We start from the raw sequence: 12834 nt of genomic DNA on the forward strand, positions 1-12834 counted from the left end.
TATACAGTAACATCAGATACCTTTCCTGATCTCAGGGGTTTCATGTATGATCACTTTTATATACAGTAACATCAGATACCTGTCCTGATCCCAGGTGTTTCATGTATGATCACTTATATATATATATATATATATATATATATATATATATATATATATATATATATTAACATCAAATACCTGTCCTGATCCCAGGTGTTTTATGTATGATCACTTTTATATTATATACAGTAACATCAGATACCTGTCCTGATCCCAGGTGTTTCATGTATGATCACTTTTATATTATATACAGTAACATCAGATACCTGTCCTGATCCCAGGTGTTACATGTATGATCACTTTTATATTAGTTAACATCAGATACCTGTCCTGATCTCAGATTTTTAATGTATGACCACTTTTATATACAGTAACATCAAATACCTGTCCTGATCCCAGGGGTTTCATGTATGATCACTTTTATATTATATACAGTAACATCAGATACCTTTCCTGATCTCAGGGGTTTCATGTATGATCACTTTTATATACAGTAACATCAGATACCTGTCCTGATCCCAGGTGTTTCATGTATGATCACTTATATATATATATATATATATATATATATATTAACATCAAATACCTGTCCTGATCCCAGGTGTTTTATGTATGATCACTTTTATATTATATACAGTAACATCAGATACCTGTCCTGATCCCAGGTGTTTCATGTATGATCACTTTTATATTATATACAGTAACATCAGATACCTGTCCTGATCCCAGGTGTTACATGTATGATCACTTTTATATTAGTTAACATCAAATACCTGTCCTGATCCCAGGGGTTTCATGTATGATCACTTTTATATTATATACAGTAACATCAGATACCTTTCCTGATCTCAGGGGTTTCATGTATGATCACTTTTATATACAGTAACATCAGATACCTGTCCTGATCCCAGGTGTTTCATGTATGATCACTTTTATATACAGTAACATCAGATACCTGTCCTGATCCCAGGTGTTACATGTATGATCACTTTTATATTAGTTAACATCAAATACCTGTCCTGATCCCAGGGGTTTCATGTATGATCATTTTTATATTATATACAGCAACATCAGATACCTGTCCTGATCTCAGGGGTTTCATGTATGATCACTTTTATATACATTAACATCAGATACCTGTCCTGATCCCAGGTGTTTCATGTATGATCACTTTTATATTATATACAGTAACATCAGATACCTGTCCTGATCCCAGGTGTTTCATGTATGATCACTTTTATATTATATACAGTAACATCAGATACCTGTCCTGATCCCAGGTGTTTCATGTATGATCACTTTTATATTATATACAGTAACATCAGATACCTGTCCTGATCCCAGGTGTTTCATGTATGATCACTTTTATATTATATACAGTAACATCAGATACCTGTCCTGATCCCAGGTGTTTCATGTATGATCACTTTTATATTATATACAGTAACATCAGATACCTGTCCTGATCCCAGGGGTTTCATGTATGATCACTTTTATATACAGTAACATCAGATACCTGTCCTGATCCCAGGGGTTTCATGTATGATCACTTTTATATACAGTAACATCAGATACCTGTCCTGATCCCAGGGGTTTCATTTATGATCATTTTTATATTATATACAGTAACATCAGATACCTGTCCTGATCCCAGGTGTTTCATGTATGATCACTTTTATATACAGTAACATCAGATACCTGTCCTGATCCCAGGGGTTTCATGTATGATCACTTTTATATTATATATATTAACATCAGATACCTGTCCTGATCTCAGGGGTTTCATGTATGATCACTTTAATATTATATATATTAACATCAGATACCTGTCCTGATCTCAGGGGTTTCATGTATGATCACTTTTATATATATTAACATCAGATACCTGTCCTGATCCCAGGGGTTTCATGTATGATCACTTTTATATTATATACAGTAACATCAGATACCTGTCCTGATCCCAGGTGTTTCATGTATGATCACTTTTATATTATATACAGTAACATCAGATACCTGTCCTGATCCCAGGGGTTTCATGTATGATCACTTTTATATACAGTAACATCAGATACCTGTCCTGATCCCAGGGGTTTCATGTATGATCACTTTTATATACAGTAACATCAGATACCTGTCCTGATCCCAGGGGTTTCATTTATGATCATTTTTATATACAGTAACATCAGATACCTGTCCTGATCCCAGGTGTTTCATGTATGATCACTTTTATATACAGTAACATCAGATACCTGTCCTGATCCCAGGGGTTTCATGTATGATCACTTTTATATTATATATATTAACATCAGATACCTGTCCTGATCTCAGGGGTTTCATGTATGATCACTTTAATATTATATATATTAACATCAGATACCTGTCCTGATCTCAGGGGTTTCATGTATGATCACTTTTATATATATTAACATCAGATACCTGTCCTGATCCCAGGGGTTTCATGTATGATCACTTTTATATATATTAACATCAAATACCTGTCCTGATCCCAGGTGTTACATGTATGATCACTTATATTAGTTAACATCAGATACCTGTCCTGATCCCAGGTGTTACATGTATGATCACTTTTATATTAGTTAACATCAGATACCTGTCCTGATCCCAGGTGTTACATGTATGATCACTTTTATATTAGTAAACATCAGATACCTGTCCTGATCCCAGGTGTTTTGTGTATGATGACTTTAAATAAAAATAGAAAATAAATATGAGTTATGCATATTAACTAAGATCGAGAAAAAAAATTAACCACGATTTATTACAGAAAATGTGGTATTTATTTGTTTAAACATGACTGAATACCATATTTTAAACTACAAAAACACAGTTAATCTTACCACAACCATTATTATTTGGTTTAAAATGGAAGTACAAAAGCCCAGAGACAGTAAAACGGAGTAATACGGATTAAAACGAGGTCAGCTGTTTTTTGCTAATGAAATCTTTAAAATATAACATTATAACAACAAAAAAATAACCTGTATGATTGTTTTTTTCCTTCGTTATCCACCGCGGTAGGTTCTTTATCCATAATCATCCTGTTTGAAATGACCGCGCTAAAAAAGAACCTGTACTGCGCATGATCGGTGACCTCTCAGTATTGGTTTTTTTTTAAGGGGGCGTTTCCCAAACACCGACCGAGCCACGCCCATTTTACGTCGTGGTAATGAAACCCCTGGAATTTAGTGCATGCCTATGCAATTAGTGTATAATTAGTGTATAAATGCGTGTGGCCAAGCAGTATAACGAAATAGAAATGAATCATATACAAAAAGGAATCGGTTTTAGGCGGATTCGATTCTTTACTGTTCACTAAGGAGCCGATTCATAGAACCGAACGGACACGACTCGACATGCAGGCAACGGCTCTCCTAATTTGAAATTCACCTGTCCTCTTTCATCCAGTGAATTCATCCTCGGTAAGTGTTTTAAAGTCAAATTCTGTCCGTTAAAGGATTGTTTTATAAGTATTTTTGTGTATTGTGTGTGTAATTTAAAAGAATTAACCAAGTGACATAAGTTGTAGGTTCTTATGTTATGTCACGCTATCCGTTAACAAACGGTATTTTAAACAAGAAATAACAGACGCCAGGCGGTCATTGTAGTGTTTGCGAGGTATTAGATACAGTGAGTTTATCTCGAGTGAGTTTTTGACCATACGTTAAGTTACCTGAAAAAACATAACTTTAACTTATTTTAACTGCATTAATGAATTCTCTATTTCAGCACAACACTGAGATGAAGGCGAAGTCACCATGAAAAGTTAAACGTTTACCGTTAAGGTAAGCTCTGGTCTTCATGTGGTCTTTATGACTAAGCTATCATTATGGTAAAATTTTTCAACTGTAAGTTAGTTATTTATCTAAGCTCATAATGAAATGAGTCTTCACTGTTTTGTTAAATGGAGCTGTAAATTAAATGCAGTTGAATTATTTTAAGCTAACGTTAATATTAACAAAATACATATTAATTGTCTATTTCTCAATAATGTTAATGAGCTTGATGTATAGTGTGTCTTTATTTGTACATTTAATTTTTGGTGTTCAGGTGTACCTGAGGTGAGTGTACGTTCTGAGTACACAGATATAAGCCAAAGTCATTATCACTATATATATATATATATATATATATATATATATATATATATATATATATATATATATATATATATATATATATATATATCCTATTCTAAGAGAAATTGATGGGGTCAGGGAATGATTTGTGTACAAATGTATTTTAACCCCATACAGATTGGTATGGTTGTACCATAGATTTAGATTAATTAATGTTAAGTCTTATTTTACTCTTATTATATTTATCTGTTTTTCAGCTACAGTAATTGATGTTGAAAAACTGATGCAACCAATCACTCCTCACTTGATTATTCAAGGTAATGTTGATGTCTTCCTCATTTTGATTAGATTTTTAAATGTCAAGTTGTTCACAGATTTGTTGTGAGGAGTTTCATGTACAACCTCTTTTTCTTCTTCCAGCAGTTCCTAAGATAAAAAAAAAATCTGGTGTTAAAACAGCCACAGCTATGCTATTTGCCTACCAAGTGCTGATTAAATATTAGACAAACATTTTTTTCTATAACTGTTGTCTTTGTGTTTATTAGCAATTTTACTGGGCGTATGTGTTTGTTTGTTTTTCAAACAGCCTGGAAACTGTAAGTTTAGTTCAATATGTTATTTTATGCTATTCATTTTTGTCTTAACATGGATTGCATGTTGAAGCTATCCTTTTATAGTGGGAAAATGTAAAAGAGAATCACTGAATACAATGGCATAATGATTCTGCTTGTTCAAAGAAGGTACTTGATTTAGTTTTCCTCAAGCGACACATCAGTTTTTATGACTATTGCTTGACACTTGAATTGAAGGGACAGTTCACCCAAAAATGAAAATAATAGCATCTTTGGCATCCTCCACTTGTTTCAAAATAGTTATATATTTAATTTGTTCCGTTGAACACAAACTCATATTTTTTAAAGAAATTTGGTTCAAATATGGATGTCAATAGTTACTGGTTACTAACATTCTTCAAAATATCTGCTTTAGTGTTTAACAGAAATTCAAACTAGTTTAAAACACGTGGAGTAAATAGTGGCAAAATAGTAAACTATTCCTTTAAATATTTTATTCTGAGACTTATTTATATGTGTCCTGTCTTTTTTTATTCATATTGTCCTTCTAGCCCAGATAGTGATGGACCTGAAATGCGACACTAGTTAGACAAGAACCGAATAAAGCACAGATGTGGAGGGATTTACAGCCAAACTAACTGGAGGGAAGGAACCTTTAGGTAAAAGCACCTGCTTTATTTAGATCTAAAGTATTTTATTTGACAGAGAGATTTATTGTTTTAATTCTAATTTAAAGCAAACAAGGTTGAGCACCCCTGGTCTAAAAGCTCAAAAATGCTGTTTCCGTGATAAGGTTAAATGTAGTTGAGAAATATATTCATTAGGATCAATGCTTAAAGTAAACATTTTCTTCTCTCTGTAGACCAAACATGTTTACTATCCCTCACATTTTAATAAATTGTTTCTGTTTTTGTTTCTTACAGTGTGGGTGAACATACTACCTGGATGTCCAACAAAGGCTGCACAATAGCTCATTTGATAGCACATATTCTGTCCTGTCTACATCTCTGATGACCTGGAAGTGCTTCGACATCAGTGAGTAATACATCTTTATATTGTCATGCATACAGGATTTCTGTAAGCTTAGCTTTAATGTTAGTTTCTAATCAGCAGTGACTGTTTTAAAAAATTAAGTATTTAAATTATTCTCAACGTTTTACCGATGCTGTGCACAGTAACGTTATGATGATTTAGTTTGAGGAAATGTCACTAGAGGGTTTGTATAAAAATAAATAAATAAATAAATTGTATGAAATGACTCGATAAAATGTTTATTTGTCTCGCTGACATGCCATCACTGCTGCATATTAAAATACAGTAATACGAATTGACAGCAGAATTACCACAAACATTTCATGAAGTAGGCTAGACTGCTCTTTAGTTCTCTACTCAACTTTAACACATTTCCTCGTGTCGCTGAGCCTCTCTGCAGATTTTGCCAAAAATGAATGCTTAGTGATTACTTTGTTTTATGCAAACCATATATCAGTAACTCATCATTAGCATTATTTTAAAAAAATCACCCACGGCTTTCATGTTCTCTAACGCAATCTTATATGTAAGTTAGAAGTGGATTTATACGTGTTAAAAGCCTAAAAGTATTTAATTAACATTAGTCATGTTAAATTAGATTATTTTTATTTATTTAATTTTAAATATGTAGCCTCTTAAAGTGAGAATGAACTGTGTTTACCCCTCTAAAATCCGTGGAAGCACTAGTAGTGTGATCATGGAATCAGATATTCGAGCTATACAGAGTCAGACATTAAGTTAAGATGAGACTTTATTTTTTACACACCTGTGTGGACACCTGACTAGTGATCTTCAAGAACAATGCCCGCTGATCTTTTCCCCATTAACGTTAGTGTAATTGCGAATTGACAACAAACTGTATTTCACCAACAAAAACAATTAAAAAAACTGTTATATATATTATAACTGATATATATATATATATATATATATATATATATATATATATATATATATATATATATATATATATATATATATAAACAGCAGTGCAGTGTTTCGTTTCTGAATGAATTAAATGGTTTGAGGGATGATTAGTTTTTACTTCAGTGATTGATTTTGCTTGTCATTTTTGCAGGATCATCAGAAGTGCTGCTGACCTTTTTCACTGTCCCTTTCCACATCATTTGGCCTTCATCATTTCCTGTCTTGTAGCAGTATTTTCACCTGTTTTTAAAATTGTAATAATTTTTGATGCATTAATTGTTGATTGGTTTTAATGATCAATTGTTTATTAGTGTTCCGTTGCTTTGTTATATTGAATTATTGCTACTGTTTTAGCATGGTTTACACAATAAACCTTTATTGTGAAGTTAAAGTTTCAGTTTCTTTATTTTTCTTGTATTTCTTGAACAGTTAAAATAACACTTGTGCAATTTTTGAACATTTTTACCCATTATAAAGTAGCACTATTAAATAAAATAAAATAACATTTAATAACTGTAAAATACTATACAGTAATAATGAAAGTAACGTTAAAATACCGTAGTTCATCATGGTAAAAATGTACGATAAAATACTGTTTTCAGTTTTGCAGTATGTGTTTCACTACTGTAATTGGTGTTACAGTAAAAATCAACAACAGTAAAATGATGTATTACATTTTACAGTAAATGTAATACTAATGTAATTAGTATTACAGTAATGTTACTGTTTTATGAAATACAGCAGCTACTGGATAATTGTTGCCAGTAACTTACTGTTAATTTAACAAGAAATCGTTTACAGTGTATATATATATATATATATATATATATATATATATATATATATATATATATATATATATATCACAAGACCATTTACCAGTGTCCATTTTACATGACATGAAAATAAGAATACATGTAAATAAGCTTTCCATTTATTCATGATTTGTTAATATATGACACTATTATTTAAATATATGGAATCTCATATAAGTAAATAAATAAATAAATTACTTTCCTTAAAGTTGTAAAAATGAAGTTCTTAGTAATGCATACTCCTAATAATAATAATAATAGGAATTTTTTCATTTATTTATTTGATATAACCCTAAACCTAATTGAAAAACTATTGATTTTAATCCATATAATGCCTTTTTAGCTATTAACAAAACATACTAATGCAACATAAGAAAGTTAATGAAAGTAGAATAAAGTAAAGTTGTAGGAAATTAACGAATGTATAATTAAATAAATACAGAAGTGTGTATGTAGTGTTTTCAACATTACAAATAATTAATTGAAATAATAATATTAATTTTTAAAGGTCTAGTAATACTGCCATTCATTTATAGAGAAAGTGTCATATTATTATGCATCAGAGAGTGTTGCCTTTCCTTTGCATACTGACATACTACAATTGATTTTCTAAGTATAGCACGTCCTGTTTGTTCATGCACACATCTGTATTCTGATGTCAGTGATGCATTACAACAGATGTACACAATTTAAAAATGTGGTGTTCCTTGATTAGAAATCCTGTTCATTATCCTCACTGTGGTCAGCTTGAAGGCAGAATACAGGAATAAAGAATGCATGGATTTACACAAGAAACTCAAAATTCACAAACAAGCCAAATTTCAATACTTTGCAGGATGTTTATTTGGTAAAGCAATGTAATTACTTTGCAAATGTGTTATATATGTGACTTGAAACAGCTGCAAGCACATGCCAATTCATTGGCCTAACCCTAACCGAACAGCTTGCCTATACCGTGAATTACCTACATAGCATACGATTCCGACTCAAGAGTGTGAACATTGTCAGACAAGTACCTATAAATGATTTCCACATGTGCTGATATTATTCTACAATAGTAGATCTGAAACATCTGACTTTGTTTGCAATCCAAATGTGCTGATGTAACTTCCTGTCAACACACAAGTCCATGAATGAATCATGGCCTTGTTCGGTTGAAAGTCTGCAGACAGCATCCGTACACAATGATGATTCCTACCATCTGGGTCGGAGGGACAGCATGTCTGATTGGTCTGAATAGGAAAGCTGGACATTGCCTCGAGGACTTGACAAAAGAAGCTCATCTGATTCTCGGAGATCAGCTTCAGTGAGAACACTCACGCTGCGCTCTTTAGTGAAGCTCCATTCTTTATATTCCTGCCTCTGTCTGGACTTGATCAAAGTCTGAATATATCTGAATATAAGTCTATATATTCTCTCTTTTACCTGATATGCTTTATTAAATGGACAGATTTTCTATAACAATCTTAACAGTCTTCTCATAAGGGTGTTTTATCTCTGCCTTGAGACTGACATCACATGGATCTTGTTAGGCCGGACAGAAGGCTACTTACTATTTGAGGAAATTGAATTGGAGGATGGGTCACCACAGATACCATTGAGAAAATTAAATTGAGTTGCAAGTGGTTGTAAAAAAGGAATATTTCTAGCATGACAAAAGCTCTATGGCTTTATTTGGTATTGAATTATTTCCTGATGGTATTCCACTGTTGATTTCGCCACCTCTGTCATGGTCAATAGATCTTTTTTTCTGCTTTTAATGGAGACAGATTAAACTTTGTCCTGGAGAAAATTATATTGTCAATGTGGATTCCCCATCAAATGTCCCATTTAGCTCTCTATTAGGTTTAATCTGTGTCTGGGAAAGCAGCCCTTCTCGTACAGACGCACGATAAACACACCTTGTCTGTTTTCCTGTTTTGTGTCCAGGCCTCATGTAGCAAGTTTAATATCCTGTTCATATTTATCATTGTCATAATGCAATTATTCACAATGAAACATAGTCAAAGCCGGCTATCTCTCAAGAAGATGAAATAAAAACATGTGCTGGGTCTGCCTTTTCTGAGAAGATGTGGGGCTTAAAATTCCAATGAAGTGCTTTAAATTTAGCATTTTTGTTCAGTGTGTGATATAGTTTCAACTGAAACATGAGCAGAGAGGGACTTAGAGTAGCTCCTCTTTAAAAAAAAACAGCCAAAAATGTTTTGTTTTATCACAGCTTTCCAGTGAGAGTGGTTGAGCTTAAAGAGGCATGGAACCCCCTGTCTTAGCAGGGTGTTTTCACACCTCTAGTTTGAAAAAAGTAAGGGAAGTTTGCATGAAAAGGGGAGTTTCATTAGCTGCAGCAACCCAAACACATATGCAGGGGATATGTACAGCGATTCGAAAAGCAGCAGGATCTGAGAAAAGTGTGGAAGTGGAGGATTTCTCTCTACCAGATTCCTCTCAATCATAGTATCTGGTTGAAAGAAGTGCAGATCCACTGCCTTTTCATTTTTAACCTTTCAACAAACATGCCTGTGAATGAAGGAGAAATTAAAGATGCTCCTGACGAGATGAATATTGAAGTCTCGCAATGGTAGTTAATAATTAACAAATACACCATTGTGTTTGTCACAAATACTGCACTGCACTGAAAAGTAGATTTTTGTAATCTTAATTGTCTCTGTTGTAATCTTAGCGTACTACATCTGTTGTGAAAACATCGGTCTGGCACATCACCTCACACCTCACTTCGGATTCAGAGGATGGATATAATTGTTGTACAACAGTTTAAATGACACTGAACAAAGCATTTTCAGTCTATAATATTGTAATAATATTACCGTAAACTACTTATTAACTTCAGCCAGTTCACTAAGTAATGTCTTCTAAAACTGAAAAAGCACTGTTGATGATACAATCTAACTTTGCTATTTGTATATTGTAGTGATATTACTGTAAACTTAGTAACTACATTAATTTATACAACATTGAGCCTGGTTCTTGAATCTGATAGCCATGTGATATTCTTCAAATAACAGCACTGAAATCACTTCATTACCCTTCACCCTTGTCTTTTACACCACCCACAAACAGCGACAAGCATAGGACATTTTACAGTTTGACAAATATTGCTGCTGTAGGTCAACATGATATAGTTTTAAGGCTTTTTTAGGCAATAATGTAGTTGTTTAGATCACAACTATGCAGTTTATTTATAAGAAGAGTGCCTATTATTAAATATTTATAATTTCAAAGCATGAGATTCAGTGCATTGGCCCCCATAAGCCTGTCTGAGCAGATGGTTGATGTTCCGCCACAAGATGGCGACAGAGACTGCATAATAAATCCTAAGGGGAGAAAAACAGCAGTTTATCAGCGTAAGTTTCAAACTACTGCTGATCAAATCATTATAAATCAGGTAAGTAACATTCCAAGTTGATCTCTCTCTCTCTTTTGTTTTGTCTAGTGCTGTATTTATACCACAGAAACTGATAGTGTTTGCATTGCTTTGGCTTTTTTGGGTTTAATTATTGTGATATCCTGATTTCATGCCGTTCAGCCTTATAATCTTAAAATGTGATAAAAAAATACCGTTTTGTCATCACTTTAGATGTTACACTAGAGAATCATTCAAACACAAGGTCTAAAGTGACGTTTGTGAACTGGCAATGGTTTCTGCTGTTCTGACATCAGCTGCAGATGTAAATGGGTGGCGGAAGAAAGTAATTCCTTGTACAAAAGGATTTTTGAGACCCTCCGTGTTTGATTTTTATATTTTTTATACAAACGATAATGCAGTTAAACTGTTGTATATATGCATTATTACACTCATAGCAGTGCGATATGGCTGTATTTTGGGACTGGTGGGAGGCACTAAGGCACCTGTGAACTCGTGCCAACGAACGCCTCTCATCAGTTGTAATATACAGCCATATCGCAGTGCAATGAGTGCGATATTGGTCATTCGACATAAATAATGAACACTGATCACACACTTACCAAATTCGAATAGACAGGACAATCAACATGAACTGGAACCGCATCTTTTTTTAAAAGGGGACAAGTGGCAAATCCGCATTTCACCATTTCCAAATTCCAAAGGCTCTCGGGTAAAACATGTTTCTTACAAACATATTTTTGTCACGTGTTAGCTGAACAGTGTAATCCAACTGTTTGGGTCCTCACGCAAATGAAAATCGGAAATAGAAGCAAAACTTTTGTTTCACCACATTTAAAAACGGAACACCAACGACCCATGTCTCCGAACAATTCTTCTTTTTCCACTTGTTTTAATTACATTGGCAACACAACGTGGCATCTCTCTTTAACAGGTCAAAAAAAATGTTCAAAGCTATATCATGCATATTAATGAAGTCACATCTCGTTCACAATAGACTTCTCTGATTGGTTCAAACCAAGCCTTTCTCATGAAATAATGCTGAAAACTCTATGACGGCGCAGACAGCCACTTCGAGACGATCATATTCTTATTATTGCTTGTGGCAGTCCTAACAGCCATCTTCATCTTGAAGAATCCCCCTTTCCACCCTTACTTCTCCTCCTTTCCTAGATGGGTGGCATTGTGGCCCAGTGGTTAGCACTGTTCCCTCACAGCAAGGAAGTCACTGGTTCTAGTCCTCATCAAGCCAGCTGACGTTTCTTTGTGGAGTTTACATGTTCTCCCCGTTCTCACGTGAGTTTCCCCCGGGTTCCCCAGTTTCCTCATACCATCCAAAATTATGCAACTTAAGTTAATTGACTAATCCAATTCGGCATCATAGACATGCACCTACTAAGTAGTTATCTCCAAAGAGCAATCACTATCTGTTCATTAGTGACTACAGCTGGGGAGTTCTCAAGATCTATAGTACCTGAGGTCAAACTCCCCTCTTGCCTTGCAAACAGGAGAGAGCCCCAGGCTCTAGGAACCTATGAGCTCACGGGTCTCTCCCGGGACAGCATACCAAACAGACTTTCAAGAGTTCACACTTAGCTGATGATTTATAAAAGCTTGTTTGGCATGCTGTCCCGGGAGAGAGCCCCGAGCTCAAGGGCTCCTCGAGCCCGGGGCTTCCTCCCCTTGGCAGAGCAAGAGGGGAGCCTGAGCTCGGTGGATCTCAGAACTCCCCTGCTGCGGTAGCTAAGGGAACACAAGGGATTAGACAAAGCTTGATTGTTATGCATGTTGAATGTCTTTGGATGGTGGGAGGAAACCAGAGAACCCGGGGAAAACCCACGCGGACACGGGGAGAACATACAAACTCCTCACAGAAACATCCACAGGTCCTGTGGAACCAGGGCCGGCAGTGTTCTTGCTGTGGGGCTCACAGTGCTAACCACTGGGCCACCGTGCCGCCCAATCAC

General features: G+C 34.6%; 1 long non-coding RNA gene across 1 annotated transcript; it reads left to right on the forward strand.

The window, feature by feature from the left end:
- The first annotated feature begins 3202 nt into the window (after positions 1–3202).
- Positions 3203–7061, forward strand: LOC147843145 (uncharacterized). The gene is made up of 6 exons (XR_015496109.1): positions 3203–3482; positions 3790–3845; positions 4397–4456; positions 5263–5370; positions 5635–5746; positions 6822–7061. It is a non-coding gene; the product is annotated as an uncharacterized LOC147843145 (long non-coding RNA).
- The last annotated feature ends 5773 nt before the right edge of the window (positions 7062–12834 follow it).

Source organism: Danio rerio, chromosome 7, assembly GCF_052040795.2.
Source record: "Danio rerio strain M-AB ecotype USA chromosome 7, GRCz13ab, whole genome shotgun sequence".
In the NCBI taxonomy this organism is placed as follows: Eukaryota; Metazoa; Chordata; class Actinopteri; order Cypriniformes; family Danionidae; genus Danio; species Danio rerio.